This window comes from Rattus rattus, chromosome X (assembly GCF_011064425.1).
Source record: "Rattus rattus isolate New Zealand chromosome X, Rrattus_CSIRO_v1, whole genome shotgun sequence".
In the NCBI taxonomy this organism is placed as follows: Eukaryota; Metazoa; Chordata; class Mammalia; order Rodentia; family Muridae; genus Rattus; species Rattus rattus.
The window spans coordinates 42,778,601-42,801,469 of record NC_046172.1 but is presented as its reverse complement, the minus strand read 5'-3'; the positions used below and the strand labels follow the sequence as shown (position 1 = coordinate 42,801,469).

The window sequence follows — 22,869 nt, the reverse complement described above, 5'->3', positions numbered from 1 at the left end:
ATCTGTCATCACTGAAGCAGGGCACAAGGACCCCTGGGTTAATGAGAAACTCCTGCCAGGTTGGAAACAATTGATTGTTAAAATAAAGAGCCTTGATTATAAGAATGAAACCAGCTACTGTTCAGGCCTTGACATGCGCATTAGGAAAAGAATCATGCTTTAGATCGTGTAAGCTCTCTCAAATCCTAGATCGCAATGTGCCCTTGACTTGTGACTTGAAGTCATCATCAACTTAGCTCTCCAAGTAGGTGATGTAACTTTTTCAGCTGTAGCTGGTATGAGGGAGCTAGGCTCGTCAAGACCCTCATGGATCTTTGTGCTTTGATAACCCATGAACTGTAAGTCCAAGTGTAATAATGAATTCAAATTCCACCTCAAATCTGTGAAATGTCACTCTCTGCGTTGATTCTGCTGGGCATAACACTGTCATCCGAGCTCAGGAGGCTTTGAGGGTAAACCTGGGCGATGAATTAGTGCGAGATATTAAGCGTATTATAGTTGACTATGGGATGGTTCTGTACTCTTGACTATTTCTCATCCCAAAGCTTCTGTGAGTTATTTTCTTATAAGCGCTGTGGTGAAGTTATACTTCCAGGAAAGAAACAGAAAGAAGAGGAAGAGGGAAGGTACGTGTGTCTAAAACAAGAATTGAGACAGGAAAAAGTCTTTGTCAAATTCTCTAGTTTTAGCTTACAATCACCAAGACATGTCCAAGGCGTGGAGTTTGGAGGTCCAAGCCCAAGACCAAAGCATCTTGGCCAGGTCCCACTTCATGAGTGGTTATGAAGAGGGATTAGAATAATATGCAGTAGGCAGAGAGGCCTGGGCGGGCTCATAATCAGCCACTTCTTGTTCTCAAGAAGGCTAAGAAAACAATGGGCAGACACCCAGGGTCAATGCTGGAGACAGGGCTGATAGGGGGCAGGGACACTTTAAAAGATACCATTGAAAGGACTTTTAACCTCAGTCTTCTCCATCGGTGGTGCAAGCGCTTCCCTTTCTCCGCCAAGCCGGTCTTCTATCACCAGATGTTCAATTCAAACTTTTATTTCGCCTTGAGGAACAAAACTCAAAATCCTTAGACAACCATCCTTTGCAGTAATGGTATTTAGGGATTTGTCTTCCATACTAGACTTTTTATTAGCAAAAATACTGAAGTGAATACCAATAGGCGGATTCAGTATCACGCGATATCATAAATATAGACTTGTTGTGAACTAAAAGTCAACTTGTGTTGAGCTTCAATAATCAACACTAGAGCTCTACCCCAGCTAACACAACTTAGCGCTCATTAACAGTCTAATTCAATGAACCCTGAACCCTGAACTTCCTTCAGCACCCAGCTTGTCTATAGCTATTTCAATTTCCTCACACCTCAAAAAGCAGGCTCTTCACACAATAAGCCTGCTGCAGCCATGTTCTGTTCCTAGGCACTTCAGGGCACATCCATTGCTTCCTGCGCTGGCCGAGCGTGCACCTACGGCTTAGGTGTTGTACATCGCAGCTTCCTGTGAACCTGGGTAGGCTGGTCTGCTCATCTCTTTCACGGGAATCACCAAAACAGATCTCTCTACTGGAAATAGTCCATCTGCCACCTCCACGGGTTATCAGGTCTCACTTTTCTTCGGTATTTGTAATCTGTGTCTGCAATATTGGCAGAGATAATTTTACATTTATTAAATATGAGTATATTAAAAATGTCGTTGGCGCTGTTTTGTCCTTGACTTTAATTTTGTCCTGCAGCATCTTGCAGTTCAGCCGGACAATGGGCAGTTCTATATTAACACATCCTGACGCTTGAATAATGAGCCGGTGTTATATTAGGGTGAGAATTATGAATAATTAAGTTCAGTCAAAGTATATAATAGAGAACAAGGCTTCCTTCCCATAGAAAGGGAGCACAGAATGCTGATAAATGAAGTCGACAGCTTTGTTATTACTCTAGGAAAGCGTGTGTTAACACTTGTCCTAAATTTGTCCACGTGGAGGCCATTGTCCTCTGAGCCTTAATGTGTTATTCGCAGAGCAGTTCTCTTTATTCGTGTGTTTGCTTATCACGTATTGCGTCCAGCACAATGTCTAAATCTAGTTCATTGATCCACATGATGGAAGGTACTGGTTCCTTCTCTGGCTTCAAGGAATCTCAGAGAGAATAAGGCTGGCTTCATAATTATGGACAAAACAAATAAAAGGGTGTGTCCTTACTGGGCTGGGAAATGAGCAGGGCAACCCTTCTGTTCCATTAAGAGCAGCCTTCCACGGTTGGAGAGAAGGTCTCCTAAAATAAATGTCTAAACTAGCGATTGTGATGGGTGTAGTCCTGGGTAAATGGCCCTTAATAAACATGGGGAATAGACTTGAATGAAGTCACTGGAGCAGAGGATGCGTGATATTTTTATCCTTGTGTTATCCAATTTGACATAACAAGTTGTCCTTCCTAGTATAATGTACAGACCTCAAATCCCGTTTTAACATGGGAAAACACTGTAAAGTTTCCTCCAAGACACGATGATGGATTACTGTTGATAACGAACCAGGACTATCTCACACACAGCCTCTCTTTCACAATTTGTCGTTCTTCTGGGGGTGACGCATTTCTTGGAGCTGACCAGTAAGTTTTTACTGAAGTGCACATTAAAGTTAGATGTCTACAAGATCACTCATGTCTGGGAGGAAATGGGAGTTTTTCAGAACTTCATTTTAAACTGTAATCACTTGGATTTCCTATCTACAGGCAGTGTTTTCATCCAAGGGTCAGCTTTAGTGGTGTTTACAGTGGGTCACCGTACTTTGTCTCAGATTTCATTAACTCAGCTACTCTATGCATGAGAGGAACAACCTTTATATTTGCAGGGCAATGGCACTTGCAGAAACTCATGGCACGGTGAGTGCCTCTCAGAATGTTTCTCCATCTGGAACAGTCACTTGCTTGTGAGTATATTGGCACGAAAAAATTATCATAATCTGTGGCAGATTATCTCCTCAGACTTGTCTGAGTGTATGAACTAGGTGCTCTGTATCCCGGCTCCTTTATCTGACCTCTGGCCACGCTCCTGATCAGGTCCATGTGGTCCCTGATTGCTTTCATTTCAGCGTTTAAACAGCACCAAAACACATCCCGGTGAAATAGGGATAAAATATAAATTCCCTGTGGCAGAACATCATTCTCTACATAACCTATCGTTATTCAATCAAAGGTAGAACTTCCCTAGATGTGTATATGTATCGTGCACGTATTAACTTGTGGGTAATGTGATCTTGATGTGTCTGTGAATTTGTGTGTTTGTGTGTGTGTGTGTGTGTGTGTGTGTGTTTTAATTCTATTGGAATAGGTGTTTGCTTGCATGCATGTCCTGTCACCTCGCAATGCCTGATGCTCCTTGGGCTAGTCTTCCTGGGTGTGGGATTTTCTGGAGTGGGAGTGCAGGTGGATGTGAGCCACCATGTGGTTGCTAGGAATTGATACCAGCTCACCTGGCAATCTCACCGCCTCTGTCACATATTTTTTAAATGTAAATTGTGGAGAGATGGCTTAGTGGATTCAAAACGTGCTCCACCAGAGGTCTAGGTTCAATCCCAGCACGACAACCACATAGAATTTGGGGCTCTGACCATTGTAATGAGATCTGCTGCCTCTTCGAGGTGTGTGCAGGAAGCAGCCACAGTTAATGCTTATTCATAATAAATAAATAAATCTTTTAAAAAATGTAAGGGAATGAGTTCATAGAGAAAAATAGGTCATTGAACCACATAAGATAAGAAAGACCTTGTTAAAAGTTGATACAGAGTTTAATGAGTAATATGGTTATTCTACTCTCCATGGCTTGAGTCTTGACTTTGGTTGCTAGGAAGATCAGGGCATGGAGTGGTGACCTCTTGTTGCAAGACTGCCCAGCTGGCGGCTTCCTTGGGGCGTGGAGTCAAGAGGACAAAACACAGTCCCACCTGATCTCTCAGGCGCTCTGCCAGCCTGTAAAGATTCCATCCTGCCAGTTTGCTCGCCTGGTGATTTGAAAATGTCACAAGTATAAAGGCTCCTGGAATATTACCGTATGCAGTACGCTTTGTCATCACTAAGACTAAAGAGGATACGCTTCAGCCAGGAAGGATGGATAGTTTGGTTACATGTGGAAATCACAGCAGATGTTTACCTTTGTTGATGACTAATTGGAAATCTTAACGGTTCTAACAATGGGATTTTCCTTGTGTAGTTGTGGACACCTGGATGGATAGTCACCAATCCACTGCCATGCTTATCTGCGGTCCACTCACTTCCCTAGTTTGGGTATTTCCAGACACCATTGCTTTCTCTGGGAAGTAGGATGGGTTCAGGCCCAAGAAGAAGTTCTTGCCCTACATAAGCTGGTTTTTAAATTTACCATGCAATATCCAGAACAGCCTGAAATGGGCAGGGAGTGTGTGGTGAGGGCCATACTGGGAATGGCACAGCTGATGCATTAGACGGGATCTAGAATCTGATGCTACATTTCTAACCATTAAATCCAATATCGCAACAAGTGAGTCTTCCTTAACTTAAAATGCAAACTATCCTAACCAATGCATGTGACAGTGGATATTTTCTCAAAACAAACTTATTTTTCCTTTTAAAAAATATTTAGCGACTGCTTTAGCTCATCCACAGACAGCTCAAAATTATTAAAATCCATAGTTATAAAACAGGAAGAAACCCCTCTGTTGATAAATAATTCATGATAGGACTCCAGTGCTGTAATCCATCCTGGTATACTAAGTGGAAACTGAGTTATAAAAGGTTTCTGTTCTCTTGATGTAAGTATATCCTTTGACTCCTGAAAGATCCCCAGTGAGTAGATATTTTATATGAATACTCCCTCAATGAAAGCAAAAAGCAGCTAAAATTGTGAACCAGGAGGATGCACAGAAAGGAACGCGTCCGTCCTCAGCCAGATGACACTGATACTGTGGCATCACGTCCAGGGTACCACTCACTTGTCACCCGTCTCCTACACTGCAAACCCCACACTGTCTGGCAACACACAGGTTCTGCAGCCTCGCTGCCAAAGTGAATTTTGGACCCTCTGTGGAGACAGATTGAGCTTTAAAGTGCCCACACACTTACTGAGCTAACATCGGGAGGAATTTAAACACGTGGAGTCTTTGGTTTAACATGAGAAAGTGGGAATAATAAACACCCACATCATCTAAGTGGCGAACAAGGAAACTCCCTATTTACAATTCCTTTGCTCTGATCTGAGCCGCATCGCTCCTTCTCTTCCTATCTCTGCTAATTTGCATGTATTTCCTACCATGTATTTCCCAAATGTAAAAATCTCAAGGACTCCTTAAAGAATACCAGATTAGTCCTCGGATCAGGTTCTCATGTCTGGCACATGCCCTGGCCTAGCCCTGACTCAGTTCTGCTCTCTTGGCCTTGAAATGTCAGATGCTTACCCATAGGCTACTGAGCACAAATCCACGTAAACAGCCCCATATTATTTTTCTAGAAAGGTAAGACTTGAACTTCAGTGCCAGGCCCCCTTCTCCAGAGTACTTCCTCTGTTCCATGATATAAATCTCCTCAAACTTAGCTAGGTTTACAATTCAGGAGTGTCATTCTGGAGAACCATGGAGTCATTCTTTGAAATGTGAGCATCAGGAAGCTGACCCTGCACCAGCACATCTTTAACATGTCCTTCAGGTGTTACCACAGATCACTGATATATTTAAAAGTAGATACAGAACAATTTGGTACATAATAGATTTGCAAATGTGAAAGTGGAGTCAAAAGACCTTCAAAAGGTGGAAATGGTCCACAGTATTGGGAACCATATTAGTTAGTTCTGTACCACTGAGTCAAAATACCAAGCTGTGAAAACTTTATCAAAAAGTGATGATTTCCACTGTGTTTCCCAAGTAGCTATGGCAGCTTGGACCTGTGTAATTGAGCAAAAACATGGTGGTAGGAATTGTGAAAAGGGCAGATCCTCCCACCTCATGAAGGAGGAGGCCAGAAAGAAGAAGATATGAACTCTGTGTGTGAACTTCTAAAATTATCTGTAACGATCACTTACCACTTCCTCAGGTAGGAGGAGCTCATAATGTAAGATTTTCTAGAGAAACAGAATTTATAGAGTGCATAGGTGGATAGATAGATGTATGCATACATAATTGGATGCATGGAATGAATACAGATACATAGATAGATACATAGATGAATGCACATAGATAGATACATAGATGATAGATGCAGATAGATAGATGAATTAGATAAGATAGATAGATGTAGGTAGATAGATAGATAGATAGATAGATAAAGATACCTGTGGAATGCATAGATAGATACATGAGTAGATACGCAGTTAGATACATAGAAAGCCAGGGGATGATTCATAGATGCATAGATATATAGATGATTTAGATTAGATAGAGATAGGTAGAAGGGGGATTTATTAGAATGGCTTACGGGCTTTGTTCCACCTAGTCACCGTGGTTTTCTGCCAATGGAAGGACCAGAATTCAGTAATTGCTCAGTCCACAAGGCTGGATGTCTCACTGGCTTTCAATGCCGGTGAAAGGAATGAACTTGCCAGCCAGAGTATTAACCAAGGGCAAGCAAGCTTCCTTCTCTTAATCTACTTTATATAGGCTTCCAGAAAAAGGCATGGTCCAGATTGAATGGATCTTCACACCTCCGAAAGATCTAGATTAAATAGGTCTCCTTCAGATGATTTAAGATCTTCTACCGGGTTTACTCAGCAATTTTGGTTTTAGTTAATTCCAGATGTAGTCGAGTGGGCAACTAAGAACAGCCAGCAAAGGGTCCACCTCCTAATGCTTCACCATCTCTGAACATAGTGCCCACAGCAAAAGACCAGCTGCCCCATACACGAACCAGAATAGGAATTGCAGGCAAACCATAGCCAAAGGTCTGTGGACATGTCGCAATGGAGAAATGCATTTATTTGAACTGCATACACATCTTGAATCTCGATGGAATCCTCCAGGAGTCTGATGGTAAAGTACCCAGATGTCCCACTAATCACTGTTTGTTTGCAATCGTTGAGTTAGCAAGGGAACTGCCTATTGAAGTCTGTCTTCAGGAGAAATTGAAGTTAAACATTTTTGGATCTTTTTAAAAAGATAAAGATTCACCTGAATATCTTTGTTTTTCTCCAAAAATTATTCAGAATTTTGTATGAAAAAATATCTTTTTATTTATGTATTTACATCCTCAGTTATTTGTGCACATCTAGCATGATGACGAGTATTTATTTTACACATTATGTTCTGTGATTCCAACTGCCCCAGCCTGGGAACTGGAAGTCCTTTGTGTTTTCTTCATTGTCCATTGGGTGCGGCCCCATCATTGTGGGTTTCTCTGATAATCTCATGCACTGTCTTAGTTAGAGTTTTACTGCAGTGAACAGACACTATGACCAAGGCATCTCTTATAAAGGACAACATTTAGTTGGGGCTGGCTTACAGGTTCAGAGGTTCAGAGGTAAGAACATGGCAGCATCCAGGCAGGCATGGTGCAGGCAGAGCTGAGAGTTCTACATTTTCATCTGAAGTCTGCTAGCAGAAAACTGGCTTCCAGGAAGGTAGAATGAGGGTCTTAAAGCCCATGCCCACAGTAACACACTGCACCAGCAAGGTCACACCTCCTAATAGCGCCACTCCCTGGGCCAAGCATACACAAACCATCACATGCACTTACTTCTGCTTCTCCAATAGATGCTCCACCTATTTGCCGCACTGATCCTGGAATTGGCCATATTCCCAGAAGCCCTTAGCTCCTCTTGTTGGCAACAAGACCTGGAACTAGCTATGCTCAATGGTGCTTGGGCACTAATTCTCTTATGCCCGCTGAGCTGACAGAGCAAAGAAGTATGTAACTCCAGTTAGGGTGAGATAGTTCACTCTTTGGCTTGTGGACTGAGAACAGTTCAGTGTTTTTGACACTCTTGACACTCTAAGAGTTGTGCTCTCTTCTGTCTTGCACACTCCCTAGGGTCTGGCTCTCAAGCTTTCAGATGCCTCTGTAGAGAGTCCAGGATGTCTAACAAATCCTTCCTTATGACAACTCGTTTTTCTAGTACCTTGGACCATAGAAAAGTCCTCCCTACTCCTCAAATAGAGTCTTTTGGACAGTAAAGTCTGAGGGTGGTCAGGTGACTCAGATTGCCTATGTCCTCTCTCCAAGCCCTAGCTGGATTGATTAACAATCTAAATCAAAAGTTGGATCTAGATGGCTCTGAGACAGCCTGAAGCTGTGCCCAGCTGCTCCTTTCTGATGGCGATTTTAAGCCTTTTGTCCGGCTTCATTTCAAAACCACTAAATGCTTCAGAGGAGCACGCAGTGTAGAATGGCGGGATCTACACAATGCCATGGTTTGCTCTCAGGTTTTGCTGACCTTCAAGTTCAGTGGTCTGGGTGGATTTCCATTTATTTTAGCAGAGAGGATACCTTACAGGGAGCTTACATAATGCTTTAAAATGTTGCGTTTTGCATCTAGGACGAGAGACATTTGCTCTGCTAGAATCCCATCCGTCATAGCTAAAATCAGAAATCCCACCAAGATGATCATGAAGCTTACCCCAAGCACCTGATCAACCCGTCCTCAATTGCTTCAGTATGTATTTTCATACTTAATGTGACTCTGTTAGAACAAAACAACAAGTGCTTCTTAATAATCTATGCCTGCATTCAGTACTTCGAGAGGGTCTTTGGACAGAGTTAGATGCAGATGAATTTTTAAGCTCGGCTTGATGTTTCTTTTAATTTACTACAGCCCCACCCCTTTTTTAAATTAGAAATAAAAGTGGTTCATTTTCCACACGACAACCCTGTTGGCACAGTAACACTAAGGGTGCAATGGTGACATGAATACTTTGGTGATAACCAACAGCTCTCTAATTAGAATTAGGGCATAATTACCAAGAGGAAAATTATGCCTAGTACTGGAAAACCCAGCCAAATACTAGTGAAACCGTGGTTGTTGGAGAAGCGCCTACAACCGCCCCTTTACTAAACCAGCATCATCCTTAGCTACACTGTAAATATTTCCCCTTGGACCCACTGGTAACTGTAGTCCTCACCTCTCATCAAAGAAACTTCTCTTTGCAACAGATGAATATCCAGAAAACCATAGCCAATCAAAATACAGAGTTGCAGAGCACAGTTACAATGGATAAATCTACAAAAAAAAAAAAAAAAAAAAAAAAAAAAATCCTGCACCCAGGCTCAGGAAACATTGTAGAAGAGAGGATAGAAAGACTGTAAGGGTCAAAGGTTCAGGGAGTTTGCTGTCAGATTGTGTCTCATAGAAATATCAGAAGTTATCTCATAAAGTCTCACCAGCATGATTTCCCAAACACGAGCTGAACATTGGAATGTTCATGGAGTAGACATGCCACCATGGACTAGAGAAAGACCAGGAGACCTCAGCCTAAACAGGGAAGTAAAGGCAGCTAAGGAATGCTTGCAGTAGGAGAAATGGTTCATACCAAGGAAGAGCACATCGATTGGTTATAAAATACCAAATGGCCAGCCCTGAAGACATTCGTAAAGATAATATTATATGACTGGACAGGTTATATTTAGGAGCGTACAGCATGCGTGCGTGCCTGCACGCGTGGGTGTGTGGGTGTAGACATTAAGTAATGGTTAGTTTTAAAAGAAACAATGAATTTGAAAGAGAACAAGAAAGGCTATATGGGAGGGGATGGAGAGAGGAAAGGGAAGGGGAAGATAATGTAATTATATTATAATGTCAACAAATAAAAGAAAAAGGTGATTTAAAAGTTGGTTCATTTTGCACGTGAATTTCTACATTTCAGCTTTGATGCTCACTTCCTCTTCGTCATGCCATTAGAAAGTGTTCCTGTTCCCCAGATACTGTGTCTGGCTGGAGACAGTACAGGTTCCTGATTATGATCAACTTTTTTTGGAAAAACATTTCCGAGGATACTGGTCATTTCTTCTTTCTGAATCTAAATGATGTTTGTTTGTTTGTTTGTTTGTTTGTTTTTGATTGGTTGGGTTGCTGTTGCTGCTGCTGTTGTTGTTGTGGTGGTAGTGGTGGTTGCTGTTGTTGTGGTGGTGGTGCTGTTGTTGTTGTTGTTGTTGTTGTTGTTGTTGTTGTTTTGGCCTGCAGATGCATGTGCGGTCAGCATACAATACTGTAAAAGGAAATAAAGGCATTGTAAGGTGTTTGCTCTGTAGCTCATTTCCTCTCTCCTGTGTGGAGGGCACTTTTGAATAATGGGTTATATTTTCAGATAATAACTATTTACAATATTGAATGTGTTAGCAAACATTCAGTAGTCACACCCTATAGCCTGAGAAGTTGAGTTCAGCCACCTATCCTCAATAAGGTCAGTAAAAGATCCAAGTTAATAATAGAAACCAGAAAAGACTTATTCAATGTGGCCACTTTTGTTGAAACAGAGATCAGGAGATGACGATCCTCTCTCAAGTCCTGCGGTATCTTGTCTTGGTGACCTTTGTGAGAATCTAAACTTTAGAAATAGAGAGCCAGGGTGTTCACTTTGTATTTAGCGAGTGGTACGTCCAGTTGTGAGCTTTATCTCTGCATCCTTCTGATTCATCCCTATCTGATCGATGCTTATCTGTAAGAATTTAATTGTTAAATTATCTCTTTTGTCTGAGTCTTTTCCTTCATAAACATGGGATTTCTGTGAAAATACCATTTCTTTGGTCTGTTGTTTCACTAATATGATAGATTGAGGAGACACAAGTGTCTCTTTAGTACCTTCATTTTTTGTTGGGCCTTCATTACTTTCTCTGAGATGGACTGTTGTGTTCTATTATGCCAATGTCTTTTTGATCCTCCCGAAGGACTTTCCATAGAATTTGGGGTGAGGTATAAAAAAGCACCATTGGTCTAACAGGTCCCTAACAGGTATTCTGTCCTTTGTCATTTATACAACATTTACTTTGTATATTGTAATGCCTCAGATGGGTTGGGAGGTAATCCATAATTAAGTTTTCCTGATTTTAGTGAAGGATATATGTGGAGGGAACCCCGTATTCTTTATCCTTATCTATGATATAAGGCAAAGAGGAAATTTGTCTTCAGTGCTTGAACATTTTTTTCCATACCATTCATGTGTCCTAACAGTTTTTCTAGTCTGGGCCTCAACTGCCAAGAGACCCAAAGCTCCTTCTTTGTCATATGACTACCCACCTTTCCTACTTTCTCTTATACCCCAGCCAAATTCCTGTCTGGCCTCTATCCCTATAGCACCCAAAATTCCCGTCCTGCCATTATTTCCACCCAAAGTCACTGCAGTGTGATTATACCTATGTCTCTCTTGTCTATTTTGGATTTGGATTCTACTGTCTATACAAAAGTGACTCGTTTCTTCCCTGCCCACCAAGTTTACTTGTCTGGCATACAAATCTTGTGAAACTCAAATGCCTCACATTGTCATACTGCACCCTACTAAGCGACCTTCCTTTTGTATATACACCTAGAAACTCACTCCCTTGTCTCTACCCACCCAAGCTCCCTCACTTGTCATATATCCATAAAAACTCCTTTCCTTTTCTCTACCCACCCGAACTCCCAAGATTCTACCCACCCGAACTCACTCGACCCTACCCCCTCAAACTCTGGAACTCCTTCGGCTCTACCCACTCGAACTCTGGATCTCCCTCCTCTATACCCACTGCCTTGCAGAATGTCAGCAGCACTCTCGGCTCTACCCACCCCCGAACTCTCTCTGCTACTACACGAGGTCAGCAGCGCTCTGACCCACCTGGAACTCTGGAACCTCACGGCTGTCCATTGCTGACCTGTGGAGACTCCCTCGGCTCTACCCACACTCTCTGCGGCTCTGCTCAGTCGGGCTGGCAGCTCCGATCGAAACTCTCGCCCACTCGACTCCCAGGCTCTGCACTGAGCTCAAGAGACTCCTAGAGCTACTACGCACCCGAGGCTCCTTCGGCTCCTGTCCACTCGCGAACTCACTGGACCTCCTGGGCTCTGCAGCTTGCAGACTCTCGGCAATCTGCCACCCGAACTCCGCGAGGCTCCCACCCTGCCGAACTCGCCCGGCTCTACCACCAGAAGTCTCTCAGCTCTGCCCACCGAACTCCTTGGCTGTGCCCACCCAGGCTCTGGAACTCCACTTGCCTCTACCCACCCGTACTCTGGAACTCTCTCCTCGGCTCTCCCACCCGCTCCCACCGCCTCTCTACCCACCCAACTCCTCCGCTCTTTCTACCCACCCGGAGTCTCTCCAGCTCCCACCCCCAGACTCCTTCGGCTCTACCCTACCAGACTCCTGGGACTCACTTTCGGCTCCTACCCACCCAACTCCTCCGGCTCTACCACGAACTCTCTCGGCTCTACCCACCCGAACTCCAGGCTCTACCCACCAGACTCCTTGGCTCTGTCCACTGAAATCTGGAACTCTTACTCGGCTCTACTCCCCCCAATGAACTGCGGCTCTGCCAGACTCTGGAAACTCTGCCCCACTCGAACTCTGGAGCCTTTTCCTTCTACCACCCGAACTCCCTGGCTGTACCCACCCCGAACTCTGGAGCTCGCCTCTACCCACCAGAATCCGCTGTACCACTTGAACTCCACCGGCTGTGCCCACCCGCCCAGACTCACAGGAACTCACTTGCCTCCTACCCACGTGCTGCTGAGCTCTCTCCTCGGCTCACCCACCCGAGACTCCTTGCGGCTCTACTGCCAGGCTCCTTTCGGCTGCACACCCACCAGACTCCTCGCGCTCTGCCACCCAGACTCTCTCCGGCTCTGCCCGCACGAACTCTAGAAATCACTCAAGCTCTGCCACCCGAACTCTCCTCGGCTCTGCCACCCCCAACTCCCTGTCTCCACCCACGAACTCCCTCGGCTCCAGCCTCCCGAACTCTCTACGGCTCTACCCACCCCAGGCAGCTCCCTCGCTCTGCTCGAGACTCCTGGGCAGCTCTCGCTTCCACCCCACCCGAGACTTGCTCTGGAGGCATGCACACAGAACTCTGGAACTCCTCACTCAAAGCTTCTCTGCACCAGTAGCTCTCGGCTCTACTGCACGCGAACTCCCTCGGCTTAGCCTCACAGCTCTGGAGACTCTTGCCTCTACCCGCGCGTGCTGAAACTCTCTCACTCGGCTCTCTGCCCGCGCACTCTCGCCTCTACCCACCCAGAGTCTCCTCGGCTCTACCACCCGAACTCCTTGGCTCTACCCACGGGCACTCTGGGAGCTCACTTCTGGTCTACGCACCGGCGCTCTACGGCTCCTACGCCCACCCGAGACTCACCGGCTGCTTGCCCACCCGAACTCTGGAACTCACTGCTTCACCCCACCCAGGCGGCTCTCGGCTCGCCCACCCGAGGCTCCTCGGCCTTGCCCACCAGGCTCCTGGAACTCACTGGAGCTCTGCCCACAGACACTCTCGGCTCACACCGCTGCGAGACTCCTACTAAACGGCTCTTGCCCACGAGACTCTGGAACTCCCTTGCCTCTACCCATCCGTGCTATAGCCGAGCTCTCTCACTCGGCTCTCCCACTTTCGAACTCCTCGCTCTACACCCCGGGCTCCTCCGGCTCTGCCACACCCGTACTCCTTCGGCTCTACCCACCCGAACTCTCTCGGCTCTACCCACCCGAACTCCTTCGGCTCTACCCACCCGAACTCTGGAACTCACTCGGCTCTACCCACCCGAACTCTCTCGGCTCTACCCACCCGAACTCTGGAACTGCACTACGGCTCTACCCACAGGCGGGCTCTCTCGGCTCCTACGCACAGCTCCTTTGGCTCTACCCCCGAACTCCTTGCGGCTCTATCTCTCGAAGCCTGGAACTCCACTGCCCTCCCACCCACTAGACTCCCTCGTCTCCCACTCTGAACCTCTGCGCTTGCTCCACTTCTGCGCTTGGTGCTCTACAGGCTCCCACTTCCAGAACTCCTCTCGGCTGTGCAGAGCCACAAACAGCACCACAGACTCTGGAACTCTTTCACTGCCTCTACCACGCGTGCTCACAGCTCTCTCCTCGGCTCTTCACCGGGCCTGCCTGGCCTCCTACCCACCCAGACGCTCTCGGCCTCCGCACCCGAGGCTCCTGCGCCTCTACCCACCCGAGACTCTCCTCGGCTCTCTCCCACCACGAACTGCTTGGCTCTATCCACTCTGACTCCTGGAACTCACTGCGGCTCTACCCCACGAACTCTCTACCGGCTGCGCTCTCGAACTCCTGGGCAGCACTGGCTTCCTACTACCCCAGACACTCTCGGCTCTACGCAGCAGATTCCCCTCAGCTCTACTCCTCCCGTGCCTCTGAAACTCTCTCACTCGCCTCCCACACACGAACTCACTCGCCTCTACCCACCAGGTCTCGGCTCTACCCCTCGACCTCCCGGCTCTACCCACGAGACTCTTGGCTCTACCCACCGAACTCCTGGCTCTGCCCACCCCAGAACTCCTTGGCTCTACCCACTCGAGTCTCTCGGCTCTACCCCGACTCCTTGAGCTCTACCCAGACTCCTGGAACTCGCTTTCGGCTCTACTCGCAGAACTCCTCGGCTCACACCCACGAACTCCTTGGCTCTACCCACCCGAACTCTGGAACTCACCGGCTCTACCCACCCGGCTCTACGCACCACCCAGAACTCTCTCAGCTCTACCCCACCCGACTCCCTCGGCTCTACCCCCAGCTCCTTCCCGGCTCTACCCACCGAACTCCTTGGTCTACCCACCCGAGCTCTCTCGGCTCTGCACGAACTCCTTGGCTCTGCCCACCCGAACTCCTGGAACTCCTCGGCTCTACCCCCACCCGAACTCCTGGCTCTACCCCACCCGAACTCTCTGAGCTGCAGACTCCTTGGCTCTACCCCACCCGAACTCCTTGGCTCTATCCACTCAGAAATCTGGGACTCACTCGGCTCTACCCCGAACTTCTTGGCTCTACACCAGAACTCCTTCGGCTCTATCCTCGAAATCTGGAACTCACTGGCTCTACCCAGACCTGCTGGCTCCACACAGAACTCCTTGGCTCTACCCCTCGAACTCTGGGGCACTGCTTCTCCACACCCGAGCAGCTCTCGGCTCTGCACGAACTCCTGGGCTGCTTTGCCAGACTCTGGAACTCACTTGCCTCTACCCACCCCGTGCTCTGAGGCTCTCGTGGCTCACCCGAACTCCCCTGGCTCTACCCACGAACTCCCCTCGGCTCTCCCACCCGAACTCCCGTCGGCTCTACCACCGAGACTCCCTCGGCTCTACCACCCGAACTCTCTCGGCTCTACCCACCCGACTCTCAAAATCCTCGGCTCTGCCACCGACTCTCCTGGCTCTACAACTCCCCTTGGCTCTACCCACCCCGAACTCCTCGGCTCTACCCCACCCCGAACTCTCGGCTCTGCCTGCGAACTCCTTGGCTCTACCCCACCCGAACTCTCTCAGCTCTACCGCTGAACTCCTTGGCTCTATCCCACTCGAACTCTCTGGAACTCACTCGGCTCCCCCACCCCGGGAACTCCTCGGCTGCCCACCCAGACTCTGAACTCACGCCTCCTACCCACCATTACTCCCAGAAACTCTCTCACTCGCTCTCCACGAAGCTCACTGCGCCTCCTCACCACCCGAAGTCTCGGCTCTACCCCACACGAACTCGCTTGGCTCTACCACCCAGACTCCTTAGGCTCCTACACGAACTGCCCTCGGCTCCTCACGGAACTCTTGGCTCTACCCTGCACCGAACTCTCGGCTCACCTCTACCACAGACTCCTTGGCTCTACCCTGAACTCCTAGAGACTCACTCGGCTCTACAGACTCTAAAGCTCTACCCCGCGACTCATGCGGCTCCTGCACCACCAGACTCCTGGAACTCACTCGGCTCTGCAGGCTCTCGGCTCTACCACCCGAACTCCTTTGGCTCACCGCGAACTCCTTCGGCTCTATCCACCAATCTGGAGACTCACTGCGCCTCACACCGAACTCCCTCGGCTCTACCCTCCCGAACTCTGGAGCCTTTCGCTTCTACCCAGACACTCTGGCTCTACCCACCCAGGCTCCCTCAGCCCACCGAACTCCAGAACTCGCCTCTACCCACCCATTACTCTGAAACTCTCTCCTGGGCTCTCTCCCACCCCGAACTGACCAGCCGCCTTTTACCCACCCGAACTCCCTACGGCTCTACCGCGAACTCCTTGGCTCCTGCCCACCCCGACTCACTGCCTCTCTACCCCGAACTCTCTGCAGGCTCTACCCACCCAGACCTCACTCACTCCCTACCCGCAGACTCTCCGGCTCTACCCCACCAACTGCTTGGCTCTATCCACTCGAACTCTGGAACTCCTGGCTCTACCCACCCGAGACTCTCTCGGCTGTGCCCTCCGAACTCTGAGGCAGCACTCGCTTCTGCCCACGAACACTCTCGGCTCTACCCACCCCAGACTCCGTCGGCTCTACCCCACCCAGGCTCTGGGGCACTCCTTGCACACCCCACCCAGGCAGCTCTCGGCTCTACCCCACCAGATTCCCTACAGCTGCACCCCCACGAACTCTGGAACTCACTCGCCTCTACCCACCCGTGCTCTAAAGACTCTCTCGCTCTCCCTCCCGAACTCACTGCCTCTACCCACCCGAAGTCTCTCGGCTCTACCCACCCCAGCTCCTTGGCTCTACCACCAGACTCCTTGGCTCTACCCCACCAGGCTCCCCTCGGCCACCACGAACTCCTGGCTCTACCCCCCGAACTCTCTCGCTCTACCCCCGAACTCCTTGGCTCTACCACCCGACTCTGGAACTCCTCGGCTCTACCCCCGAACTCTCTGGCTCCCACCGAACTCCTCGGCTCTACCCACCCAACTCTGGAACTCTGGCTCTACCCCACCCGAACTCTCTCGGCTCTACCCCACCCCGAAGACTCCCTCGGCTCTACCCTCGAACTCCTGGGCAGCCCGCTTCCCCACCCCGACACTCTCGGCTCTACCCAGGAGCTCCCTCGGCTGCCCACCCAGACTCTGGAACTCCTGGCCTCTACCCACCCCGTGCTCCTGAAACTCTCTCCTTTCGGCTCTCCCACCCCGAACTCCCTTTCTGCCTTTACCCACGAACTCCCTAGGCTCCCCCACCGAACTCCTTCGGCTCTACCCCACCAACTCCTCCTTTCCCCTGCCCGACTCTCCTGGCTCTACCACCCAACTCCTTTGGCTCTACCCCGAACTCTCGGCTCTACCATACAGAACTCCTTGGCTCTGCCCACCCAGACTCTCTTGCTCTACCCTTTGAACTCCTTGGCTCTATCCTCGAACTCTGGAACTCACTCGGCTCTACCACCGAACTCCCTCGGCTCCCACCGAACTCTGGGGCTTTTTCCGCTTCTACCCACTGGGCATCTCGGCTCTACCCACCCGAATTCCCTGGCTGCTTGCCCACGAACTCCTGGAGACTCCACTCGCCTCTACCATCTGTGCTCAAAACTCTCTCCTCGGCTCTCACCGAACTCACTGCGCCTTTTACCACCCGAACTCACCGCCTCTACCCACCCCGAACTCCTTCGGCTCTACCCGCACGAACTCCTTCGGCTCTACCCACCCGAACTCCCTCGGCTCTACCAACCCGAAGTCCCTCGGCTCTACCCACCCGAACTCTGGAACTCACTCGGCTCTACCCACCCAACTCTCTCGCTCTACCCCGAACTCTCGCCTCTACCCAGGCTCGCCCGGCTCCTACCCACCGACTCACTGCGCCTCTACCCACCCAGGCTCCACTCGCCTCCTGCCACCCGGAACTCCCTTGGCTCTACCCACCCGAAGTCTCTCAGCTCCCCCACTCGAACTCCCACTCGCCTCTACCCCCCCGAACTCCCTAGAATCCCACCCCACCCGAACTCTGGAACTCACTTTCGCCTCCTACCCACCCGAACTCTAGAAACTCTCTCTTTCGGCTCTCCCACCCCGAACTCTCGGCTCTACCCACCCGAACTCCTCGGCTCTACCCACCCGAACTCCTTCGGCTCTACCCACCCGAACTCTGGAACGCACTCGCTTCTACCCACCCGAACGCTCTCGGCTCTACACACCCGAACTCCCTCGGCTGTACCCACCCGAACTCTGGAACTCACTTGCCTCTACCCACCCGTACTCTGAAACTCTCTCACTCGGCTCTCCCACCCGAACTCCCTCGGCTCTACCCACCCGAACTCCTTGGCTCTACCCCACCCAGACTCACTGCCTCTACCCCACCCCGAACTCTCTGGCTCTACACCCAACTCACTGCCTCTACCCACCCGAACTCTCCCCGGCTCTACCCCCACGAACTTCTTGGCTCTATCCCACTCCCGAACTCCTGGAACTCCTCGGCTCTACCCACCCAGACTCTCTCGGCTGCCCCTCGAACTCTGGGCCTTTCGCTTCTACCCACCCCAACCTCTCAGCTCCCACCCAGACTCCGTCGGCTCTGCCCACCCGAACTCTAGAGCACTGCCTTCTACCCACCCCGGCTCTCGGCTCTACCCACCCAGACTCCCTCGGCTGCTTGCCCACGAACTCCTGGAACTCCCTTGCCTCTACCCACCCCGTGCTCTGAAAACTCTCTCACTCCCGCTCTCACGAACTCACTGCGCCTCTACCCACCCGAAGTCTCGGCTCTACCCCACGAACTCCTTGGCTCTACCCACCCGAACTCCTTGGCTCTGCCCCAACTCCTTGGCTCTACCCCACCGAACTCCCCTCGGCTCTACCCCACCCGAACTCCTTGGCTCTACCCACCAGAACTCTCGGCTCTACCCACCCGAACTCCCTCGGCTCTACCCACCCGAACTCCCTCGGCTCTACCCACCCGAACTCCCTCGGCTGTACCCACCCGAACTCTGGAACTCGGCTCTCCCCACCCGAACTCTCTCGGCTCTACCCCACCCCAACTCCCTCGGCTCTACCCCTCGGGCTCTAGGCCTTTTCCGCTTCTACCCCGAACACTCTCGGCTCTACCCCACCCGAACTCCCTCGGCTGCCCACCCGAACTCTGGAACTCACTTTCGCCTCTACCCCACCCGTACTCTGAAACTCTCTCCACTCGGCTCTCCCACGAACTCCTTTCGCCTTTACCCCCCGACTCCCTCGGCTCTACCCACCCGCGAACTCCTTGGCTCCCACCCACCGAACTCCTGCCTCTACCACCCGAACTCTCGGCTCTACCCACCGAACTCCCTTTGGCTCTACCCACCCCGCTCCTCCTCTGCCACTTGCAGCTCCTCCCGGCTCTACCCCCCGAACTCTCTCTTGGCTCTACCCCCGGGCTCCTTCGGCTCTATCCACTGAACTCTGGAACTCCTGGCTCTACCCACCCGAACTCCCTCGGCTCTACCCCTCCCGAACTCTGGGCACTTTTCCTTTACCCCACCAGGCCTCTCGGCTCTACCACCCCGAATTCCCTCGCTGCTTACCCACCCGAACTCTGGAACTTCCTGCGCCTCTACCCATCTGTACTCTGAAACTCTCTCCTCGGCTCTCCCACCCCGAACCTTTCGCCTTTACCCCACGGAACTCACTGCCTCTACCCACCCGAACTCCTTGGCTCCACCCACCCGAACTCCTTCGGCTCTACCGCCACGGAACTCCTTGGGCTCCTACCCCACCCGAACTCCCTCTAGGCTCACCACGGAACTCCTCTAGGCTCTACCCCCACCCGAACTCCCTGGAACTCACTTTCGGCTCTACCCACCCGAAGTCTCTGCTCTACCACCCGAACTCCTGCCTCTACCCACCCGAACTCCTTGGCTCTACCCACCAACTCACTGCCTCTACCCACCCCGAACTCCCTTGGCTCTACCCCACGAGTCTCTCGGCTCTACCCCTCGAACTCCTGCCTCTACCCACCCCGACTCCCTCGGCTCCTACCCACCCGGGCTCCTGGAACTCCTGCGCCTCTACCCCACCCGGAACTCTGAAACTCTCTCCTCGGCTCTCCCCCGAACTCTCTGGCTCTACCCACCCGAACTCCCTCGGCTCTACCCACCCGAACTCTCCACTCGCTCTACCCACCCGAACTCCCCTCCTCCCTCCTCTACCCACCCGACTCCCTCCCCTCTACCCACCCGAACTCCCTCGCCTCTACCCACCCGAACTCTCTCGGCTCTACCCACCCGAACTCCCTCGGCTCTACCCACCCGAACTCTCTCGGCTCTACCCACACGAACTTCTTCGGCTCTATCCACTCGAACTCTGGAACTCACTCGGCTCTGCCCACCCAGAACTCTCTCGGCTCTACCCACCAGACTCTTAAGCTCCCTTGGCTCTACCCCCCGGGCTCCCTTGGCTCTACCTACCTGAACTCCCTTGGCTCTACCCCCCACCGAACTCCTTCCCTTGGCTCTACCCACCACAATGCCCTACTCTTGTCTCTAGGTAACACTTCCCCTCCCCTTTTCTTTTTCCTCCATTAGTGACTCAAAAACATACTTTCCAATTACAATCAGTTTATTTTTAACAATATCAATAAAATTTAAAATTTTATTCTTTGGGGGTCTGGGCAATTCCCAGCATTGAGATAGCCATCTATTGGCTCTCTGCCTCAACAGGAACACTGGATGTAGTAGTGGGTACTGCTTCGCTGGTCGGGATCAGTTCCTCCTTGATGGGCTTTAACTCTGCCTCCTCCTTCACCTCGACAGCCTCCTCCTTCACCTCGGCCGCCTCCTCCTTCACCTGGACTGCCTCCTCCTTCACCAGGACAGCCTCCTCCTCCCCACCACAACCGCCTCCTCCTTTACCACAACTGCCTCCTCCACGACCGCGGCCTCCTCCTTCACTACCGCGGCCTCCTCCACCACGCCTGCCTCCTCCTTCACCACGATGACTGCCTCCTCCTTTACTACCACTGCCTCCTCCTTCACAGTTGTCTCCTCCTTCACCACCACTACCTCCTCCTTCACCACCACTGCCTCCTCCACAACCGCTGCCTCCTCCTTCACCACCACTGCCTCCTTTACAGCTTCCACTGCTGCCACCGTTGTTACTGGCGCAGCTGCTGTGGCGGTGGCGGTGGCGGTGGCCGTGGCGGTGGCAGGTAACACTTCGGGCACAGGCACGGTTGGCTGCTCGACCAGTGGTGATTTTTTGGTCTTCTTAGCCGCAGGCTGAGCGGCCTCTCCAGCATCCTTCTTGGTCTTTTGGGAGCTGCTGCGTTTTCCACGTTTGTTGGGCCTGGCACCCTGTAATGATAAAACACAAGAAAGTTCGTTAATGTAGAAGAAAGTCAGGATAAGCAAGTGAAGGGGACTTTGTCAAGGTGAAAGGTAGATAAGAGTTTAGGCCAGGCTGAGGAAAGCTAGTCACTTTAGACAAGAGTAAATCAAAGGAGGGAGCTCTGGTAGGGGTGGTCATCTTACCTTACCACAGAGAGAATGCTAGGGGATATAATTTGTGAAACGCTTTGGTCTTAAGGTATTGGCATGATAGGCTTTGCCACTTCCTGTGTCTCACTAGATGAAGTCGGGACATTCATTTCGGACACCGTGTCCTTTGACTTCTTAGTAACTTTCGCCATCAATCGCTCTAGGTTGTTGCTACCTCGAGAGAGTAGGAGCAACTGCCAGAGGAGCTAAGGGCGCACTCCTAAGGCCTGATTCGTCACCAGGTTCTCAGCCAATAGTAGGCGAGCATGTGCTCAGACTTAACAAAGCTTGACTATGACGGCCCAGAATGCCTGTTGAAGCCGGTTGCAGCAGAATGTACCACTTCTGACACTCATGGGGAGGAAAAGATTAAGAGACTCTAGTTTTAAAAGGAGGTTTCTCCTTCAACAACCCCAAGGCAACTTTTCCATCCCAACCTTCTTCATATATCCATTTTAGTTATGATAGAACATACAATAGAGCATTTGCTTCTCCAAGCTCTTCCCTATGTTTCTCCCTGCTCAATGGTTTAATCCACTATGTCTCCCTTAATCTTTGGCTAGTAACTTTAATGTCTTCCCTAAAATCACTCCCAAGTAACATGGATGTATTTGAATATCAGTAGCTATGTCAGTCATCTATCAACCCGTAAGAGAGCAAACATCTAGCTTCTTACCAGAAGGCTATTTACATATACCCAAAGGGCATTTTGTTCTGCCTTCCCCAGCTTTTATGCAGACTTCCCATGTCCTCTTCCAGGGTCAAGCTTGGTGACCCAGTATCCTATAATTCTTTTTCTACATCCCAACATGTCTAGCCTACGTACCAAAGCCTAGCCTTGCATCCTGTATCTTGTAGTAGCTACCTCTAGGATTCTTTGGGGTCCAAATATGTCACCCCACCTAGTCACACCATTAAGTCGTATAGCTAAGATCGAGGCTCCCACCAGGATTGTTCCTACTCACATCTACTCACAAGACCCTTTCCGACATCTACAGCACACTTCATACACAGACTTCCCAGGTCTTCCTCCATGGGCTAGCCTGTTGAGCATGTACTGCTGTGCTGGCACCAGTCCAGTCCATACCCAGTCTCCTTATGTCTTCTTCTCAGGTTTTATATGCCCCATACTACCAGATACATTTTTTTTACACAATGTAACAAATTTTACCTGGGTACTACAAGCAATTACCAATCCTAGTCTTCACACTACTTGGCTTGTAATAGTGAGTTTGGGGCTTCAATGTGACCCTCAATTCCGTTCAAGCCTAGTCTAAACACTTCTCCCTGTGATACAGCCAATATATAGTCCTGTACCAGATATTAATTTTACCATATACACATGTACATCAACCCATAGGATCAACCATCACTTTTCAATAGCCCTCTGTTAGGGGTGGAGGCTCTTGTGCCACTCTCTCATCTATGCTGAAATACTGATAGACTGTCTTTTGAAGATTTTCTGCAGGCAACCATTGCTACAACGATAGTTCATGAGTGCCCTAGTCCTAT

General features: G+C 50.1%; 1 protein-coding gene across 1 annotated transcript in view; it reads left to right on the top strand.

Moving 5' to 3' along the window:
• Window positions 1-22,869, top strand: part of LOC116887853 (dystrophin-like) — a 569,231-nt gene that overhangs the window by 311,442 nt on the left and 234,920 nt on the right.